Below are 21518 nucleotides of genomic sequence, written 5' to 3' on the forward strand. Positions count from 1 at the left end.
ATGTTCCACAAGACCAAGGATGGGAAGTAGTCCTAGTAAAACCAGAATGCATGACTTGTTTCTAGACGTATGAATTACGTGTCTTTATTGCCTTTGCTGAACGACTTGTGTACTAGCTAGAATTATCTTCACAACTATCTTGTATCAAAGTTATTGTGTGCTATATTTCATGCTTTATGTAAAATAAGCGGTATTGTAAGTTTGTAAAATATTGTATAAAAGTTTGAACGCGAAATATTATTATAATCAGTTTTTCATATAGAATTGTAGTAGTTGAATTGTATATTAGCTACTAAGTATGAACTTAACGGGTAGGTACTACCCGAATTTAAACTTATAAAACGCTAATATGAAGAAAAGCTTTTATAAATGAGTTCATATTATGCTACAAAATACTATTAACTACTCTTGATATTCTGTATGATTAACTTGTTCCATTTGACTATTTTGAAGGAAATGGCACCGACTACTCGACACACCGTGAATATGAATGAAGAGGAATTCCGTACTTTTCTAGCTTCAAACATAGCCGCAGTACAGGCTGCGCTACATACCAACAATAACCTTGGATCTAGCAGTACAGGAAATCGTGTAGGATGCACCTACAAAGAATTCACTGCCTGCAAACCTTTGGAATTTGATGGAACCGAAGGACCGATCGGATTGAAACAGTGGACCGAGAAGGTTGAATCGGTGTTTGCCATAAGTAAGTGTACTGAAGAGGATAAAGTGAAGTACGCTACGCATACCTTCACAGGTTCTGCGTTAACATGGTGGAATACCTATCTAGAGCAAGTGGGACAAGATGATGCGTACGCACTACCGTGGTCAGCATTGAAGCACTTGATGAACGAGAAGTACCGTCCCAGAACCGAGGTCAATAAGCTCAAGACAGAACTTAGAGGGTTACGAACCCAAGGATTTGATATTACCACGTACGAAAGACGATTCACAGAATTGTGCCTATTGTTTCCGGGAGCATTCGAAGATGAGGAAGAGAAGATCGACGCGTTTGTGAAAGGATTACCAGAAAGAATCCAAGAAGATATAAGTTCACACGAGCCCGCCTCCATACAATAGGCATGTAGAATGGCTCACAAACTAGTGAACCAGATTGAAGAAAGAATTAAAGAACAGACTGCTAAAGAGGCCAATGTGAAGCAAGTCAAAAGAAAGTGGGAGGAAAACGGTGATAAGAATCACCAATACGACAACAACAGCAATTACAACAATAATCGCAACAATTATCCCAACAATCGCAACATCAATCGCAACTACAACAAACGGCCCAACAACAACAACAACAACAACAACAGCAACTACAACAATCATCCCAACAACAATAATAACCGCAACAACAACAACAACAATCAGAAGCAGCTATGCCAAAGGTGTGAAAAGTATCACTCGGGGTTCTGCACCAAATTTTGCAACAAGTGTAAAAGAAATGGTCATAGCGCGGCGAAGTGTGAGGTCTACGGACCAGGGGTTAATAGAACGAAAGGAACAAATGGTGTCGGAACGAGTAATGGCGGAGCAAGTAGTGTCGGAGAAAGTTATGCCAATGTAGTTTGTTATAAATGTGAAAAACTGGGCCACATTATTAGAAATTGCCCGAACCAGGAGAACACGAATGGACAAGGCCGCGGAAGAGTTTTCAATATTAATGCGGCAGAGGCACAGGAAGACCCGGAGCTTGTTACGGGTACGTTTCTTATTGACAATAAATCTGCTTACGTTTTATTTGATTCGGGTGCGGATAGAAGCTATATGAGTAGAGATTTTTGTGCTAAATTAAGTTGTCCATTGACGCCTTTGGATAGTAAATTTTTACTCGAATTAGCAAATGGTAAATTAATTTCAGCAGATAATATATGTCGGAATCGAGAAATTAAACTGGTTAGCGAAACATTTAAGATTGATTTGATACCAGTAGAGATAGGGAGTTTTGATGTGATAATCGGTATGGACTGGTTGAAAGAAGTGAAAGCAGAGATCGTTTGTTACAAAAATGCAATTCGCATTATACGAGAAAAAGGAAAACCCTTAATGGTGTACGGAGAAAAGGGCAACACGAAGCTACATATTATTAGTAATTTGAAGGCACAAAAACTAATAAGAAAAGGTTGCTATGCTGTTCTAGCACACGTCGAGAAAGTACAAACTGAAGAAAAGAGCATCAATGATGTTCCCATTGCAAAAGAATTTCTCGATGTATTTCCGAAAGAATTACCGGGATTACCCCCACAGCGATCCGTTGAATTTCAAATAGATCTTGTACCAGGAGCTGCACCAATAGCTCGTGCTCCTTACAAACTCGCACCCAGCGAGATGAAAGAACTGCAAAGCCAATTACAAGAACTTTTAGAGCGTGGTTTCATTCGACCAAGCACATCACCGTGGGGAGCTCCTGTTTTGTTTGTCAAGAAGAAAGATGGTACATTCAGGTTGTGTATCGACTACCGAGAGTTGAACAAACTTACCATCAAGAACCGATACCCACTACCGAGAATCGACGACTTATTTGATCAACTACAAGGCTCGTCTGTTTATTCAAAGATTGACTTACGTTCCGGGTATCATCAAATGCGGGTGAAAGAAGATGATATTCCAAAGACTGCTTTCAGAACACGTTACGGTCATTACGAGTTTATGGTCATGCCGTTTGGTTTAACTAATGCACCAGCTGTGTTCATGGACCTTATGAACCGAGTGTGTGGACCATACCTTGACAAGTTTGTCATTGTTTTCTTTGATGACATACTTATTTACTCAAAGAATGACCAAGAACACGGTGAACATTTGAGAAAGGTGTTAGAAGTATTGAGGAAGGAAGAATTGTATGCTAAGTTTTCAAAGTGTGCATTTTGGTTGGAAGAAGTTCAATTCCTCGGTCACATAGTGAACAAAGAAGGTATTAAAGTGGATCCGGCAAAGATAGAAACTGTTGAAAAGTGGGAAACCCCGAAAACTCCGAAACACATACGCCAATTTTTAGGACTAGCTGGTTACTACAGAAGGTTCATCCAAGACTTTTCCAGAATAGCAAAACCCTTGACTGCATTAACGCATAAAGGGAAGAAATTTGAATGGAAGGATGAACAAGAGAAAGCGTTTCAGTTATTGAAGAAAAAGCTAACTACGGCACCTATATTGTCATTGCCTGAAGGGAATGATGATTTTGTGATTTATTGTGACGCATCAAAGCAAGGTCTCGGTTGTGTATTAATGCAACGAACGAAGGTGATTGCTTATGCGTCTAGACAATTGAAGATTCACGAGCAAAATTATACGACGCATGATTTGGAATTAGGCGCGGTTGTTTTTGCATTAAAGACTTGGAGGCACTACTTATATGGGGTCAAAAGTATTATATATACCGACCACAAAAGTCTTCAACACATATTTAATCAGAAACAACTGAATATGAGGCAGCGTAGGTGGATTGAATTGTTGAATGATTACGACTTTGAGATTCGTTACCACCCGGGGAAGGCAAATGTGGTAGCCGATGCCTTGAGCAGGAAGGACAGAGAACCATTCGAGTAAAATCTATGAATATAATGATTCATAATAACCTTACTACTCAAATAAAGGAGGCGCAACAAGGAGTTTTAAAAGAAGGAAATTTAAAGGATGAAATACCCAAAGGATCAGAACAGCATCTTAATATTCGGGAAGACGGAACCCGGTATAGGGCTGAAAGGATTTGGGTACCAAAATTTGGAGATATGAGAGAAATGGTACTTAGAGAAGCTCATAAAACCAGATACTCAATACATCCTGGAACGGGGAAGATGTACAAGGATCTCAAGAAACATTTTTGGTGGCCGGGTATGAAAACCGATGTTGCTAAATACGTAGGAGAATGTTTGACGTGTTCTAAGGTCAAAGCTGAGCATCAGAAACCATCAGGTCTACTTCAACAACCCGAAATCCCAGAATGGAAATGGGAAAACATTACCATGGATTTCATCACTAAATTGCCAAGGACTGCAAGTGGTTTTGATACTATTTGGGTAATAGTTGATCGTCTCACCAAATCAGCACACTTCCTGCCAATAAGAGAAGATGACAAGATGGAGAAGTTAGCACGACTGTATCTGAAGGAAGTCGTCTCCAGACATGGAATACCAATCTCTATTATCTCTGATAGGGATGGCAGATTTATTTCAAGATTCTGGCAGACTTTACAGCAAGCATTAGGAACTCGTCTAGACATGAGTACTGCCTATCATCCACAAACAGATGGGCAGAGCGAAAGGACGATACAAACGCTTGAAGACATGCTACGTGCATGTGTTATTGATTTCGGAAACAGTTGGGATCGACATCTACCATTAGAAGAATTTTCCTACAACAACAGCTACCATTTAAGCATTGAGATGGCGCCGTTTGAAGACTTTATGGTAGAAAGTGCAGGTCTCCGATTTGTTGGAGTGAAGTGGGGGATAGACAGATTACGGGTCCGGAGATTATACAAGAAACTACCGAGAAGATCATCCAAATTCAACAACGGTTGAAAACCGCCCAAAGTCGACAAAAGAGCTACGCTGACATTAAAAGAAAAGATATAGAATTTGAAATTGGAGAGATGGTCATGCTTAAAGTTGCACCTTGGAAAGGCGTTGTTCGATTTGGTAAACGAGGGAAATTAAATCCAAGGTATATTGGACCATTCAAGATTATTGATCGTGTCGGACCAGTAGCTTACCGACTTGAGTTACCTCAACAACTCGCGGCTGTACATAACACTTTCCACGTCTCGAATTTGAAGAAATGTTTTGCTAAAGAAGATCTCACTATTCCGTTAGATGAAATCCAAATCAACGAAAAACTCCAATTCATCGAAGAACCCGTCGAAATAATGGATCGTGAGGTTAAAAGACTTAAGCAAAACAAGATACCAATTGTTAAGGTTCGATGGAATGCTCGTAGAGGACCCGAGTTCACCTGGGAGCGTGAAGATCAGATGAAGAAGAAATACCCGCATCTATTTCCAGAAGATTCGTCAACACCTTCAACAGCTTAAAATTTCGGGACGAAATTTATTTAACGGGTAGGTACTGTAGTGACCCGAACTTTTCCATGTTTATATATATTAATTGAGATTGATATTTACATGATTAAATGTTTCCAACATGTTAAGCAATCAAACTTGTTAAGACTTGATTAATTGAAATATGTTTCATATAGACAATTGACCACCCAAGTTGACCGGCGATTCACGAACGTTAAAACTTGTAAAAACAATATGACGATATATATATGGATATACATATGGTTAACATGAGATTATGATAAGTAAGTATCTCCATAAGTATATTAATAATGAGTTATATACATATAAACAAGACTACTAACTTAAGGATTTCGAAACGAGACATATATGTAACGATTATCGTTGTAACGACATTTAAATGTATATATATCATATTAAGATATATTAATATATCATAATATCATGATAATATAATAATTTAACATCTCATTAGATATAATAAACAATGGGTTAACAACATTAATTGAGATCGTTAACTTAAAGGTTTCAAAACAACACTTACATGTAACGACTAACGATGACTTAACGACTCAGTTAAAATGTATATACATGTAGTGTATTTAGATGTATTAAAATACTTTTGGAAGACTTCAAGACATATATCAAAACACTCATACTTACCGAAAATGGTTACAGTTACTTTTCCATTCTTTTCTTTCATCAAGAATTCTAGTCGTATTCTTACCCGTATTATACACAGCTTCAAAACGTACTTACTATGAGTATATACCAATAGGAACTAGCATGGGATTCCACTCTTGATTATGTCATGTATGACTAATCAATTTTAACTTCTACCATGAGCTAGTCAACTAACTAGAACTCCTTTTAACCCCACTCACCACTCACCAATTACCACTCATCATTCACTCCATTTCACTTCCAATTCTCTTTCTAATTCTCTCTCAACATACCCACACTATTATGAACGTATTTTTCCAGTAGTTAATCATCATCTTCATCAAAAATCACTTCAAGAATCAAGCTATAATCATCATAGGAAGAACACTTCAAGAACACTTCAAAAATCCCTTCAAGTTTACTAATTTACTTCCAAGCTTTCTAATCCATTCCAAGTAATCATATAAGATCAAGAAACCTTTGTTATATACAGTAGGTTATCTTTCTTATTCAAGGTAATATTCATATTCAAACTTTGATTCAATTTCTATAACTATAAACAATCTTAATTCGAGTAAAAATCTTACTTGAACTTGTTTTTGTGTCATGATCCTACTTCAAGAACTTTCAAGCCATCCAAGATCCTTTGAAGCTAGATCATTTCTTGTCACTTCCAGTAGGTTTACCTACTAAACTTGAGGTAGTAATGATGTTCATAACATCATTCGATTCATATATATAAAACTATCTTATTCGAAGGTTTAAACTCGTAATCACTAGAACATAGTTTAGTTAATTCTAAACTTGTTCGCAAATAAAAGTTAATCCTTCTAACTTGACTTTTAAAATTAACTAAACACATGTTCTATATCTATATGATATGCTAACTTAATGATTTAAAACCTGGAAACACGAAAAACACCGTAAAACCGGATTTACGCCGTCGTAGTAACACCGCGGGCTGTTTTGGGTTAGTTAATCAAAAACTATGATAAACTTTGATTTAAAAGTTGTTATTCTGAGAAAATGATTTTTATTATGAACATGAAACTATATCCAAAAATTATGGTTAAACTCAAAGTGGAAGTATGTTTTCTAAAATGGTCATCTAGACGTCGTTCTTTCGACTGAAATGACTACCTTTACAAAAACGACTTGTAACTTATTTTTCCGACTATAAACCTATACTTTTCTGTTTAGATTCATAAAATAGAGTTCAATATGAAACCATAGCAATTTGATTCACTCAAAACGGATTTAAAATGAAGAAGTTATGGGTAAAACAAGATTGGATAATTTTTCTCATTTTAGCTACGTGAAAATTGGTAACAAATCTATTCCAACCATAACTTAATCAACTTGTATTGTATATTATGTAATCTTGAGATACCATAGACACGTATACAATGTTTTGACCTATCATGTCGACACATCTATATATATTTCGGAACAACCATAGACACTCTATATGTGAATGTTGGAGTTAGCTATACAGGGTTGAGGTTGATTCCAAAATATATATAGTTTGAGTTGTGATCAATACTGAGATACGTATACACTGGGTCGTGGATTGATTCAAGATAATATTTATCGATTTATTTCTGTACATCTAACTGTGGACAACTAGTTGTAGGTTACTAACGAGGACAGCTGACTTAATAAACTTAAAACATCAAAATATATTAAAAGTGTTGTAAATATATTTTAAACATACTTTGATATATATGTATATATTGTTATAGGTTCGTGAATCAACCAGTGGCCAAGTCTTACTTCCCGACGAAGTAAAAATCTGTGAAAGTGAGTTATAGTCCCACTTTTAAAATCTAATATTTTGGGATGAGAATACATGCAGGTTTTATAAATGATTTACAAAATAGACACAAGTACGTGAAACTACATTCTATGGTTGAATTATCGAAATCGAATATGCCCTTTTTTATTAAGTCTGGTAATCTAAGAATTAGGGAACAGACACCCTAATTGACGCGAATCCTAAAGATAGATCTATTGGGCCTAACAAACCCCATCCAAAGTACCGGATGCTTTAGTACTTCGAAATTTATATCATATCCGAAGAGTGTCCCGGAATGATGGGGATATTCTTATATATGCATCTTGTTAATGTCGGTTACCAGGTGTTCACCATATGAATGATTTTTATCTCTATGTATGGGATGTGTATTGAAATATGAAATCTTGTGGTCTATTGTTACGATTTGATATATATAGGTTAAACCTATAACTCACCAACATTTTTGTTGACGTTTAAAGCATGTTTATTCTCAGGTGAATATTAAGAGCTTCCGCCGTTGCATACTAAAATAAGGACAAGATTTGGAGTCCATGTTTGTATGATATTGTGTAAAAACTGCATTCAAGAAACTGATTTCGATGTAACATATTTGTATTGTAAACCATTATGTAATGGTCGTGTGTAAACAGGATATTTTAGATTATCATTATTTGATAATCTACGTAAAGCTTTTTAAACCTTTATTTATGAAATAAAGGTTATGGTTTGTTTTAAAAATGAATGCAGTCTTTGAAAAACGTCTCATATAGAGGTCAAAACCTCGCAACGAAATCAATTAATATGGAACGTTTTTAATCAATAAGAACGGGACATTTCAGAATGCATGGAAGTATTCATGGATGACTTTTCAGTCTTCGGTGATACATTTGAATCATGTCTAGTTAATCTGGAACGAATGCTTATTAGATGCGAACAATCAAATCTAGTTCTTAATTGGGAGAAATGCCATTTCATGGTTAAAGAAGGCATCGTTCTTGGACATAAAATTTCAAAAGAAGGAATTGAAGTGGATAGAGCTAAAGTAGATGTAATTGCTAAACTTCCACATCCCACCAATGTTAGAGGAGTTAGGAGTTTTCTAGGGCATGCCGGTTTTTACCGACGTTTCATAAAAGATTTTTCTAAAATTGCCACTCCTATGAATAAACTCCTAGAAAAAGATGCTCCATTCATCTTTTCAGATGAATGTATCAAATCTTTTAATATTCTTAAAGAGAAACTCACTAATGCGCCAATCATGATAACATCAAATTGGAATCTACCATTTGAACTAATGTGCGATGCAAGTGATTTTGCAATGGGAGCCGTTTTAGGACAAAGGATTGAAAAACGATTTCAACCTATATATTATGCTAGTAAGATGTTACAAGGAGCACAAACGAACTATACAACTACTGAAAAAGAACTCCTTGCTATTGTCTTTGCTTTTGACAAATTTCGATCATATCTCGTTCTAGCAAAAACGGTGGTCTATACCGACCATTCTGCTCTTAGATACCTATTTTCAAAACAAGATGCTAAACCAAGATTAATCCATTGGATCTTACTCTTACAAGAGTTTGATATTGAAATCCGAGATAAAAGAGGAGCAGAAAATCTCGCCGCTGATCATCTTTCTCGTCTTGAAAATCCCGAATTAGAAGTTCTAAATGAATCGGCCATACAAGACAACTTTCCTGATGAATATCTATTGAAGATAGATTATAATGAAATACCATGGTTTGCAGACTATGCAAACTACTTAGTATGTGGATTCCTTGAAAAAGGATTATCGTACCAAAGACGAAAGAAATTCTTCAGTGATATAAAACAATATTTTTAGGAAGATCCACATCTGTTTAAAAGTTGTCCCGATGGAATAATACGCCGATGTGTATTTGGAGATGAAGCTAGTAAAATATTAAACCATTGTCACACAGGACCAACAGGAGGGCATTATGGGCCTCAACTAACAGCAAGAAAAGTTTATGATGCTGGATTCTATTGGCCTACAATTTACAAAGACGCACACCTTCTTTGCAAATCCTGTGATGCTTGTCAAAGGGCCGGAAAAATAAGTTAACGTGATGAAATGCCACAAAATGTCATCCAAGTATGTGAAGTATTTGACATTTGGGGTATTGACTTTATGGGTCCATTTCCAAAATCTCATAATAATCTATATATACTCGTAGCCATTGATTATGTATCTAAATGGGCGGAAGCACAAGCTCTCCCAACTAACGATGCACGAGTTGTAGTCAACTTTTTAAAACGTCTTTTTGCAAGGTTTGGAACACCGAAAGCTTTAATAAGTGATCGGGGTACTCATTTATGTAATAATCAACTTGAGAAAGTTCTTAAAAGATATGGAGTAACTCATAAAATCTCCACCGCATATCATCCACAAACAAGTGGACAAGTTGAAAATACCAACCGAGGTTTAAAACGTATTCTAGAGAAAACCGTAGGATCAAATCCGAAGGAATGGTCCATTAAATTAGAGGATGCACTCTGGGCTTTTAGAACAGCCTACAAAACTCCAATTGGAACCACACCTTTTAGACTTGTTTATGGAAAAGCATGTCATCTTCCAGTAGAAATTGAACACAAAGCATTTTGGGCTTTGAAGACATGTAATCTTGATTTACATGAAGCCGGACGTCTACGATTAAGTCAACTAAACGAATTAGAAGAATTAAGACATGAAGCATATGAAAATTCGTTAATCTATAAAGAAAGAACGAAGAAATGGCATGATAAAAGAATCAGAAGTTCAAAAGAATTTAAAGAAGGAGACAGAGTTCTTCTTTTCAATTCACGATTCAAGCTATTTCCTGGAAAATTGAAATCAAGATGGTCTGGACCATTCATAGTCAAAAGAGTTTTCCCATACGGAACGATAGAATTAATAAATTTAAATGGGATTGAATTTAAAGTTAATGGTCACAGAGTTAAACATTATATAGATAGTCCGATGGAAGTCGACAACGAAGTTAATCACAATTTCGACGCCACAGCTAACTAAGTGTGGGGAGAATCAAGTCTTTAAAAGATAATATGTATTTCTGTTAGAGTTAGATTGTCTGTTTTCGTGCAGTTCTCGAAAATGGAACCTGAATGGTCTTTCCCTAGCAGACCCTAAAGAACTAGTCTTCTCCCCCCATTCTGAATTTTTATTTTTTTTTAGGTTTTTACAAAATGAAGACTGCCTGTGAACTAAACCATGGTCTAATGCTACACGCTTTGATCACTAAACGTAATAATGACATACTACCGAGTGAAATAGTATCAGTAATCAGAGAAAGAATGGACGGAGTTAGAAAAGAATCCAGATGCGAAGATAATAAGTTACAATTTGGTAAAGGAAAATCAAAATCCGCAGCAAAAAGAAGAGCATGACACCTAGAGCGATGTCACAAATGCGGAAAATGGTCACATGGAGGTAAATGTTCAAATAATCAAACCTATTCAAACACCAAATTTGTTACTTTATGCAGAGACGGACCGTTCATATGTTTAGAAGAAAAGACACTGAATGCTTGAGGTTACGCCTATGTAGCCATGGAAAACCAATTAAACCGACTATCTTATGAATGGGATAGATCATATAACTAAGAAATCTATTTCACAGGTATGTCTGTACAGTTTTTATTTTATTGTTTTATTTTTAACCTTTTGATAATAAACGCTAATTTGTTCGCTATAAAGTACTAAATTGGTATTGAATAAAATTAGGTTTGGCGACCGAAATTATTGATATCATTCAAAAATTTATTACATCACTGCGAAATTTAACGTTTATTCTTAAGGTATAAATATCTTTAATCAATCAACCCAAAATATTTCAAAAATTCGTCATGAGTTAAATTAGGTCTTGGAACCGAAATTACTTTACCGAAAAGAGGGGCGCATATTTTTGATAATATTTGATTGATAAAAGTGGGATAAAAAGCCAAAAAGATTTTTAATTTTATTTTTACCATGTTTTTAAAATTAATATTTAAATCTTAAATTAATATTGTAAACTTTGTAAAAACAATATATTTAAAATTGTAAACATTTGAAAAATTAATATAAGTTTGGTGTGAATTTATAATATGAATTTTTAAAATTAAGTTTGGTGTGAATTTTTAAAATTTTAAAATATGAATTTTTAATTTTATGCATTTCAAATTTTAAGTTTGGTGTGAATTTTTAATATTAATTTTGAATTTTATATTTAAATTGTGTGAATTTAAAAACAAAAATTTACTTTATCTCATTAAGTTAAAAATATGATTTTTAAAATTCGTCGTAAGTTGAAGACTAGGTCTTTGAACCGAAATTGCTTTACCCAAGGGAGGGACGAGAACTTTTATTATTATTATTTTTAATCTTATTAAATTAAAGTATGCCAAAAACATTAAAAACCCCAAAAATCTTAGCTTTTAAAACAATTTACAAAAAGACAAATTTTAAAATTTTGTCGAGGGACGGACTAGGACATCGATCCGAAACGACCTCGTCCTAAATAACAAGGGAAACAAAATTTTAAAATTAATTACTTAATTGTTTTAATTAGTTTAAGATGATAAAAAAAAAAAAAAAACAAACTCCGCGACTCGCGGAGTTTGAAGGGTCCAAACACCGCGAGTCGCGGGAGGACCGAAAATCAGGAAAAAAATAAAACGCAGAACAGATCAGTTGCACACCACAAAACTCACAAAAACTGCGAAATACTGCCGAAAATAGCGAAAAAACACCCCCAAAATCACAATTTTTGACCGTTAATCACCAAATCTTTTACTAAAATCATGTTGAGAAGGATGCTATCAAGGAATTACTCAAGAAAAACGGTAAATTTCTACACCTAAACACCATTTAATCCGAAATTAGTGTTCTTGAGCAATTTTTTTCCCAATTTGATTTTGATGCTTTTTAGTGTAATTAAGCTTAAATTATTTATGTATTATGCTTGTATAACCTAGATTGATGCTATTTAACATGATTAGAAGCCTTAAACTTCAAATTTTGAGTAATCTAGGGTTTGTGTTCTTGAGCAAATTTGGGGCTTTTTGATATAAACAGGTTATGGCCGATTTTTGTCATGAATTGTTGCTAAATTAAGTAGTGTAACATGTTTAGGTAGTTAAATGATCCAAACTTTGAGCCTAAACATGATTTTGAGAATTAAAGTGGACTTTTTCAAGTCTAAAAATTCATGAACTTGATTTTTGAGAGATAATGCCATTTGAAACTTGTTTAATTGCTAGTAATGATTATTTTGACATGTTATTTGAGTTGAATGCTTATGAACTTGGCAAACATTTTCGTATATGCTTATTTGAAAAAGTGTAGATTTGATAAAAATATGAAAATGAGCTTAAGTTTGATATAAATTGATCATGTCATTGTAATTATTTTGATTGATGATTTTGCTGACACTAATGCATATTTGGATGCACAAAAATTGTGTTTGATGTGTTTTGCAGACTGAAAGGGGTGAATCTTCATCCCAAGCTCGCAATGCTCCTGCTGAGAATGCGGAACAACAGGAGGTGGATAACTACTACAAGCAGGATATACCTCATCCAGTCATGACCTTTTCTGATATGCACTTGGAAGATTTGCACCCGAACCTGAGATTTGACAGACTTTGGATAGATTATCCAAAGTACCAAAGGGGTTTGCATACTCTTCATTCTAAGGTTGTTGAGGTACCTAGGGTCATAGAATGGGGACCCTTAGAAGCTGTAGAATTGGCAAGGCCAATTAGGGAATTACTTGTACAGAGGTATGGTAATTCCACTTTTAACGACTGGGTACGTTTATTCACCATGCGTAGACCTGTATATAAAGTATGGTGTGAAGAATTGTTGTGTAGTATAGAATTAAATGATCAGGTAGCTAGTTTAACCGATCGATCTTTTATTAGATTTTTGTTAGGAGGTTCGATGCGCTACATGTCTTTACTAGACATGGCTCAGGCTTTACGTATATATACGCCTGAGGAGTTAGCATCTGCCGATTGTAGAGGGTTGATACTAAATGGTAGAAAGATAGATGAAAATTTTGATACACACGGTGTATGGAGTCAAATGACAAGCCATCACCGATTCAAAGGGAGAAATTACTCTTATTTGGATATAGATAGAGCTGAATTAACAGTAATTCATAGGTCTTTAGCTAATTCGATTACACAAAGGGGTAAGAACAAGGAAAAGGTAAATGAACAGGATTTGTTTTACCATATGTGTATTCGAGACCCACAAAGCGCTGTAAGTATACCTTATTGTGTGGGTTATTATTTATCAGCTATGGTTAGGGGGATGAGACCGCATAGCATAATAGGAGGTGGTATTTTTATTACTTTGATTGCTGAATATCTCGGTGTGGATATAAGTCGGGGGGATTATTAGTTGAAGAACCAGAACCCCGCGATACTATAGGTTTAAATGTATACCATGGTGCGAAAGTTTTGAAGAGGCGAAATAACGCCGCAGTACAATACAATGGTAGACATCCACAGGTTGAGAGAAACCAATAGCAAGGTAATGTAGGAGGGGGAAATGAAATGCAAGAAATGCAAAGGTTTATAGCTTCACAGGAGTACGAAAATGCTAGACAGAGAGCATTTGAAGATTGGCAAGTTCATCAGAACCAAATCATAGCTCATTGCCAACATATAGGTAGAAACTATATTCCTACTTCAAAACCCATATTCCCTCCCTGGTCTATAGAGATGCAACCACCGTATCCTACGTATGACCCTGCCGAAGCATTCTATAGCACCTATGGTTATGCTTGGAACCCCTATTGGTACCAGTATCATCCCTAGTCTACTTAGTTTTATTTATTTTGTAATTTGTAATATTGATACGTTTAATACTTATGTTAATATTGTAATAGTTTTTATAATTTTCTAACTTTTATTCTTAGATTTTAATAATTTTTGAATGTGGGGTAATATACCAAACTTCAAAAATATGTATATATGTTTGCAGTTTATCTTATGTACACAACAGGGTAAAACAACGCATTTTCAAAGACTGGCATTAAGTTCAGCAAAAGCAACTAATTTTGACGACAAGATGCAAAATATATGAGAAATAACAACAAGACGGAATGAACAAATGATGTGCACCATTTATCATTCAGCAAACAAACGCCAATATGTTTGGAAACTTTGGTAAAATTTAATCAATTTCACACAAATCACCCTCAATAATTTAAATTGATACTGATTTCTTGCAAATGAGGGCATTGCAAGATCTTAAGTGTGGGAAGGGGTTAAATTCTTTCGGATTTTAAAATTTTTACTTTAAACACTTGGTTACCATTAAAAATACTAGTAAAGCAGTAGTTGTATTAGAATCTAGTGCTCTCTGATAATAAAGAACAGCCCTAGTCTTATATACTGACTACCCAATTCTAGTAAAATTTTTCAAAATTTTCAATTAAATGAACTCAAAATCATGTTTATACATATTTATGAACAATAAAACTAGGTTTTAACACCGAAATTATTGTTACCTCAGAAAGGGCATAAATTGAGAAACAAACCAAAATGTTAAAATTCATTTAAAATGGAATAGAGGACGATAAAAAGGAAAATAAAAGCCAAGTGTGGGAAAATTTACCAAGTTATCTTAAACATATGTCACATATTTTTGTACAAATAACTGAAAATACTTTTGCTTTGGACTAAACTAAACTGTTTTACCTGATTTACTGTAAGAAGAGATGGATCTACACGATGAATCAATTCCATCATTAAAAGGAAGTAAAGTCTTCCGAAAAAGACACGCGCTTCTTGATTTAGGTCATGAAGTTGTCGTCCAGACCAGCTGTAGGTTGACGAAAAATCTAGAAAAGTCATCACTAAAATCAGCAGGAAATCCATGGACCTCAGCATTAAACAGGGTCGCCAAGTGGTCAGATTTATCCTAACCATGAGAAGGATTTATCTCGTACAATGGGGGGGGCACCATGCAAATTAGCTTAATAAGACTAATGAATCAGATCCCCAGAAAGGATAATCTCCTTAAAAGATCAAAAATCAGCTTTTAAGACTGATATTACTCAATCCTTGAGATTGACCTTAAAGATTGAGAATTACAAACTCATGGAATTCAATGATATCTAAACTCGAGCTTGAACGAGAAAATATTTTGATCAAAATTACAAACCGATTTGTTTTCTGAAAACCCTATTTTCAATGCGTTCATTACCATTGAACGTGAAATCCTAGGAATTCACCTGGAATTCATTAGGTAACCTGAACTAAATCGGGTGTCAACCGTAAGAACGGTGGTTGCATAGCATGGTCAAAGACAGGACCTTGTGGGGTTAAATTCTTTCGGATTTTAAAATTTTTACTTTAAACACTTGGTTACCATTAAAAATACTTGTAAAGCAGTAGTTGTATTAGAATCTAGTGCTCTCTGATAATAAAGAACAGCCCTAGTCTTATATACTGACTACCCAATTCTAGTAAAATTTTTCAAAATTTTCAATTAAATGAACTCAAAATCATGTTTATACATATTTATGAACAATAAAACTAGGTTTTAACACCGAAATTATTGTTACCTCAGAAAGGACATAAATTGAGAAACAAATCAAAATGTTAAAATTCATTTAAAATGGAATAGAGGACGATAAAAAGGAAAATAAAAGCCAAGTGTGGGAAAATTTACCAAGTTATCTTAAACATATGTCACATATTTTTGTACAAATAACTGAAAATACTTTTGCTTTGGACTAAACTAAACTGTTTTACCTGATTTACTGTAAGAAGAGATGGATCTACACGATGAATCAATTCCATCATTAAAAGGAAGTAAAGTCTTCCAAAAAAGACACGCGCTTCTTGATTTAGGTCATGAAGTTGTCGTCCAGACCAGCTGTAGGTTGACGAAAAATCTAGAAAAGTCATCACTAAAATCAGCAGGAAATCCACGGACCTCAGCATTAAACAGGGTCGCCAAGTGGTCAGATTTATCCTAACTATGAGAAGGATTTATCTCGTACAATGGGGGGGGGGCACCATGCAAATTAGCTGGATAAGACTAATGAATCAGATCCCCAGAAAGGATAATCTCCTTAAAAGATCAAAAATCAGCTTTTAAGACTGATATTACTCAATCCTTGAGATTGACCTTAAAGATTAAGAATTACAAACTCATGGAATTCAATGATATCTAAACTCGAGCTTGAACGAAAAAATATTTTAATCAAAATTACAAACCGATTTGTTTTCTGAAAAACCTATTTTCAATGCGTTCATTACCATTGAACGTGAAATCCTAGGAATTCACCTGGAATTCATTAGGTCACCTGAACTAAATCGGGTGTCAACCGTAAGAACGGTGGTTGCATAGCATGGTTGATGTTTCGCGAGGTGTATACGAAATAGTTTATATTTTTACAGGAAATACTATTAAATACGATACAATTTTACACAAGATATTTATTTATTTATAGAATGGATATACTTAAACCTTGCTACAACACTTATAGGCAGTGTACCTAATCGTACAGTAGTGTAGTTTTTAGTAAGTCCGGTTCGTTCCACAGGGAATCTTTTTAAACAAAGCTTAACGCTATATTAGTTTACTTTTATAAAAATACAAATATATATATAAGTAATATTATTATTATAAAGGGGGGTTTTTACCGTTTAATGACCGGTTTGTCGATTTTTAAAACTTTAGTCGCAGTTAAAACCAAATGTAAAATAATAAATATAAATACAAGACTTAAATTAAAGCGTAAAGTAAATAACAATAATGAAATTGCGAATAATAAAAGTGCGATAAAATAAACTTGCGATAATTAAAAAGTACAATAATTAAAAGTACGATAATTAAAAGTACAATTAAATACAATAACAATAAAAATGCGATAATTAGAAGTGCAATTAAATATAAAATAAAGGAAATTAAATATGAAATAAAAGAATTATGCTTATTTAAACTTCCGTAATCATGATGTTTGACGTGTTGATTTTAGTTTTATGCCCATGGGTTAATTGTCCTTTGTCCTGGATTATTTAATATGTCCATACGGATTTGTCCATAATAGTCCATCAGTCATAAATATAAAGAGCGAAAGCCTTCGTCAAATTATTCTTATTCCCGAAGTTAAATATTCCAACTAATTGGGGATTCGAATTGTAACAAGGTTTTAATACTTTGTTTAATGAATACACCAGGTTATTGACTGCGTGTAAACCAAGGTTTTACTACTTTGTTAACAATTACACCAATTACCCTTGAATGTAATTCACCCCTGTTTCAACAAGTCTATTAACTATTAATCCAGTTCCGTATCCGGTAAAATGAATAATTATTGATATTTATAGATATCCCGCCCACCGTACCCAGTCAAGCGTATGTGGTTATATATAAATACGTCAAATTATAAGTTTGTATATTAAATTAACAAGGTATTGTTTAGTTAATATAAAACCCATTAATAGCCCATAGTCTAATTTCCACAAGTGTCGTTCTTTTATCCAAACCCCAATTATGGTACAAAGCCCAATTACCCAATTTTAGTAATTAGCCCAACATCATGATTACTTCGGATTAAATAAGCATAATAATAACTTAGCTACGAGACATTAATATAAAAAGGTTGAACATAACTTACAATGATTAAAAATAGCGTAGCGTTACACGGACAGAATTTTGACTTACACCTTTACAATATTCGCTAACATACCCTTATTATTAGGATTTAAAATTAAAATTAAAATTAAAATATAAATTATAAATATATATTACGTATATATTGAGAGAATAAGGAAAAAAAAGATGATAAAAATGATCAGAATTCGGTTGGCTTTATAGGGAGTTTCAAAACTTGGGGCTCCGCGACTCGCGGCATTTTTGCCTTCAAACTCCGCGAGTCACGGAGATTGAAAATACAGCTCACATCCTTTTGGAGTCTTTCTTGCCGACGATTTATTTATAAATATAATATATATAATTAATATAATTAATTATATATTATATTATATTTATATACATAGTTAACTTGTAATTTTTAGTCCGTTTCGTCGAGCGTTGAGAGTTGACTCATGTCCCGGTTCCGGATTTTTGAACGTCCTTGCTTACAATTTAATATCTTGTACTTTGCGTTTTGAATCTTGTACTCTTGTAATTTCGAGACGTTTCTTATCAATAATTGGAACCTTTTTGATTGTCTTTTGTACTTTTGAGCTTTTTGGTCGTTTGCGTCTTCAATTCGTCGAATCTGTCTTTTGTCTTCACCTTTTATTATTTAAACGAATATCACTTGTAAATAGAACAATTGCAACTTAAAGCTTGTCTTTCTTGAGGAATAATGCTATGAAATATATGTTCGTTTTTAGCATTATCAAATATTCCCACACTTGAGCGTTGCTTGTCCTCAAGCAATATCGTCTTGAAATACTAGAATCACTTCTTTATTCTTCACACTTTGTACATCAGTGATTTCTATACGGTGGTATAAACAATGGTAGTAACGATATGGTTTACAGTCCCACATGACTATAAAAATTTAGATCCATTAAGGAAATTGGATCTTTATGAAAACATTTGATCTTTTGAAAATTAAATCTAGTTTTTACCCTAGATAAGTTTTCCGGAATAACCCTTTACCGGTGTTTGCAAAATATTTTTGTGGGTTTGGTGGGTTTCAGATTTGAAAATTTTAGCTCAAAACTTATGGTTTTGTGTCACCCACTTGCTAACCTTGTATTTGGAAAGCAACACGTCCAGTTTACTTGTCCCGTATATTACCTTTCGGTAAACTACCATCCGGTTGTAAAGGAAAGCGTTGAACAAGCAACTGTTAAGGCAATGTCCCCTGACATGCTTTTAATTATGGTCTATAACGTGTCGGACGCAATTACTATCCTTGGTAGGAGCAATAGTAAAGCTCACCCTTATGATTTTTCGGTCTGGCACAAGGTCCTGTCTTTGACCATGCTATGCATGTAACATCCCGCGTTTTTCCGTTAAATTTAATTTTAACACCGTCTATTTTTTTTTAAACATAATCTTTCGTATTTAAATTAATAGTTTCCGTGAGTAACGTTCATTATATTCCCGCTATTTAATTTTGACATCACCCGTTTACTCGAGCGTTTTAAAAATATTCGTTTGGTTAATTCCCGCACCCGCTTTGAAACATGAGGGACTTAAGTTGACAAGTGGGCAAAGTGGTGACTAGGTCAACTAGTCAACCACTTCACCTCCTCCATTCATTTCCACCAACACCTTCCACATTTCTTCCTCTTTTTCTCTCTACTTCTCTTTTATGAACATAAACACCAAAATCACAAATTCATCATCTAAATTCGGATCGGGAAGCAAACTTCAAAACAAATTACATATTCGTGATCCTCTCTTCATCCTCTACATTTTGATACCAATTTCATCAAGTTTGGGTAACATTTCTAAAACACTAAATTTCACTAAATTCGTGTTTTTGACTTGAAATTGTGTTAGTTAGTGTCTATGGCTCGTGTCTAGCATGAATATATGTTTTGTTTGCTCGATTTGTTGATTTGAGTAACTAGTTTGAACTTTTGAAGTGGGTTAGCTTAATCTTTGATTTTGGATGATTAAAAGTTGTTTAATTGTTAAAGTTCATGTTTTAATTGTGTTACTAGTATCACTAGCTTCGTTTTGATGCATAGGTTGACTAAGAAAACTTCAAAAACATGAATATTGATTTTTGTGGATTTTGGTTAGGGTTTGATAGACTTTGAAATGAACTTTTGATGCGTTGAATGCTTGTTAATGTTGTTAGTAAGTGTTTAGATGCAATGTATGCTTAATTACCTTCGAAACGGCATATCGTATGTGTAAATTGGATTCCCGAATCATAAAATACGTTTTACGAACTTGAAACTTTGAAAATAAACCTTTCTTGATCAATTGACGAGTTTTCGGTTATTGTAAATGATGTTTGTGATTGATGAATTGTGTTTAGTTGTATTCCTTGTAAAAATACCTTTCCGATGATATAAGATACATGTTCTAATTGTTTGCGGATCATGAAATGTGTTATATTGTATTTTGGTTCGTGACTTGGACCATTTTTCTGCAAACTGCATGATTCCCAGGTATTGCGCGCCGCGCATTTACCCGCGCGCCGCGCAGAATCAGAGATCCCAGATGTTTGCCTTCTTGGTTGAGTTCTGACCAGAAATTGCACTTGGGTGCGCGCCGCGCAACCCAGTGCGCGCCGCGCAAAAGCCCCAGGCCACTCTCTTTTGTTTTTAAATGTCACAAAAATGTTTCCGCTTAACTAAAACTCCGTTTAACATGAAACTTGACTATTAGGCTCTTATATGACTTCTCGTCTTGGGAAAATTGTCGGATACCCGACCCGACCCCGTTGACTTTGACTTTGACCAAGTTTGACTTTTAGTCAAACTTAACCAAACTTTTATACAATCATTCTAACATGCTTTTATACTTGTTTCTTGTATGAAACTTGACAACGTGATTCACATGCTATATTTAATCGAGTCGTAACGAGCCATAGGACTAATTGAACACATTTCACCCGACCTTGTGTCGTAACCGGTTAATTGATATAACTTACTTGTTTAGGTCAAGGCTAAGCAACTTTCATGCATACGTTACTTTGTGAAGTACTTTTATACTCGTGCACTCGAGGTGAGATCATAGTCCCACCTTTGCAAATACTTTTATACTTTTAAATCGTGGGCTGAGAAACATATACTTTATATACATTTATATGGTTTATACTTTCATACTTTGGATACAAATGCGAATACAAGAGCAAAGATACAGACGAGTTAGAACAAAAGTCCTCAATCCAATTATCATTAGTTCCACTTGCAGGGTGTAAGTGTAAGCGAGTGATTATGTTGTGTGGCCATACGGGTTTAACGAACCCTCATTCAGACGGTTCGCTACCGTTAGTGGATGAAATATAATTTCAACGTGCATAGTGTATGTTCTAACACTATATTCAAAATTCAGAGGGAAGATTCAGTTAAGTTTTGGTAATTGGGTGCTCGTGATACAG

The sequence above is a fragment of the Rutidosis leptorrhynchoides genome, chromosome 3 (genome assembly GCF_046630445.1).
Source record: "Rutidosis leptorrhynchoides isolate AG116_Rl617_1_P2 chromosome 3, CSIRO_AGI_Rlap_v1, whole genome shotgun sequence".
NCBI classification, from domain to species: Eukaryota; Viridiplantae; Streptophyta; class Magnoliopsida; order Asterales; family Asteraceae; genus Rutidosis; species Rutidosis leptorrhynchoides.